We start from the raw sequence: 2080 nt of genomic DNA on the forward strand, positions 1-2080 counted from the left end.
AGATTCTAGAAGCCTCCTGAATAAGACAAAACAGAGACAGATTCTAGAAGCCTCCTGAATAAGACAAAACAGAGACAGATTCTAGAAGCCTCCTGAATACGACAAAACAGAGACAGCTTCTAGAAGCCTCCTCAGAAAGCCAAAACAGAGACAGATTCTAGAAGCCTCCTCAGAAAGCCAAAACAGAGACAGATTCTAGAAGCCTCCTCAAAAAGCCCAAAACAGAGACAGATTCTAGAAGCCTCCTCAGAAAGCCAAAACAGAGACAGATTCTAGAAGCCTCCACAGAAAGCCAAAACAGAGACTGATAATTACAGAAGCATAGTAGAGACACTAAATAACAGCAGAACTAGTAGCTTGACTTTGTAGAGTAAAATATTGCTTTTAAAAGGAATCATGAAGATGAAAAAGCGTTTACATACCAGATCAGTTGGGAAACGGCGATGTAGCGCCATTAAGAACACACTGAAGTAGTGGAACATGTCTTAGAAATCTACTGTTGAAATAGATGAACCTCTGTGTCCTCTGCAACAAACAACCCTGAAAGTGGTGTGGTGCTTCATGCTGCGTTGTCGTGCTGCTGCTGTTGTTGTTGTTGCTGTTGCTACACTTAGAGCATCCCTGTAATCAAGTGGTCATCAAAACTCCTGCATCAGTCACTTAACAGCTGTAGATGGAGTGGGACTCATCTCCTCTGTAACAACAGCCCTGAAAGTGCTGCTTCATGGTGGTTGTGGTGTTTACTTTATGTTTGTGGTTGCACTTAAAGCTCCTCTGTAAACGGTCATCAAAAGATAAGAGGGAGAGAGAGAGAGAGATAGAGAGAGAGAGAGAGAGAGAGAGAGAGAGAGAGAGAGAGAGAGAGAGAGAGAGAGAGAGAGAAAGAGAGAGAGAGAGAGAGAGAGAGAGAGAGAGAGAGAGAGAGAGAGAGAGAGAGAGAGAGAGAGAGAGATAGAGGGAGAGAGGGAGAAACAGAGGGAGAAACAGAGGGAGAGAGATAGAGGGAGAGAGATAGAGGGAGAAACAGAGGGAGAGAGATAGAGGGAGAGAGAGAGAGAGATAGAGGGAGAAACAGAGGGAGAGAGATAGAGGGAGAAACAGAGGGAGAGAGATAGAGGGAGAGAGATAGAGAGCTAAAGGGAGAGAGATAGAGGGAGAGAGAGAGAGAGATAGAGGGAGAAACAGAGGGAGAAACAGAGGGAGAGAGATAGAGGGAGAGAGATAGAGGGAGAAACAGAGGGAGAGAGATAGAGGGAGAAACAGAGGGAGAAACAGAGGGGGCGTGAATGAGAAGGATAGAATAGAGGGAGGAGAGAGAGAGACAGACAGAGAGAAGCAAACAGGTCCTGGGGCTCTGTTCACAAACACACCCCACAGAGCCCCAGGACAGCAACACAATTAGACCCAACCAAATCATGAGAAAACAAAGAGATAATTACTTGACACATTGGAAAGAATTGACAAAAAAACTGCGCAAACTAGAATGCTATTTGGTCCTAAACAGAGTACACATTGGCAGAATGCCTGACCACTGTGACTGACCCAATATTAAGGAAAGCTTTGACTATGTGCAGACTACGTGAGCATGGCCTTGCTATTGAGAAAGTCCGCCGTAGGCAGACCTGGCTCTCAAGAGAAAACAGGCTATGTGCCCAATGCCCACAAAATGAGGTGGAAACTGAGCTGCACTTCCTAACCTCCTGCCAAATGCATGACCATATCAGAGACACATATTTCCCTCAGATTACACAGACCCACAAAGAATTTGAAAACAAACCCAATTTTGTTAAACTCCCATATCTATTGAGTGAAATGCCACGGTGTGCCATCACAGCAGCAATATTTGTGACCTGTTGCCACAAGAAAAGGTCAACCAGTGAAGAACAAACACTATTGTAAATCCAACCCATATTTATGTCTATTTATTTTCCCCTTTGTACTTTGACTATTTGCACATCGATACAACACTGTATATATACATAATATGACATTTGAAATGTCTATTATTTTGGGACTTGTGTGAGTGTAATATTTACTGTTCACTTTTAAGTGTTTATTTCACTTTAGTTGATCTATTTCA

Source organism: Salvelinus alpinus, chromosome 2 (genome assembly GCF_045679555.1).
Source record: "Salvelinus alpinus chromosome 2, SLU_Salpinus.1, whole genome shotgun sequence".
Taxonomy (NCBI): Eukaryota; Metazoa; Chordata; class Actinopteri; order Salmoniformes; family Salmonidae; genus Salvelinus; species Salvelinus alpinus.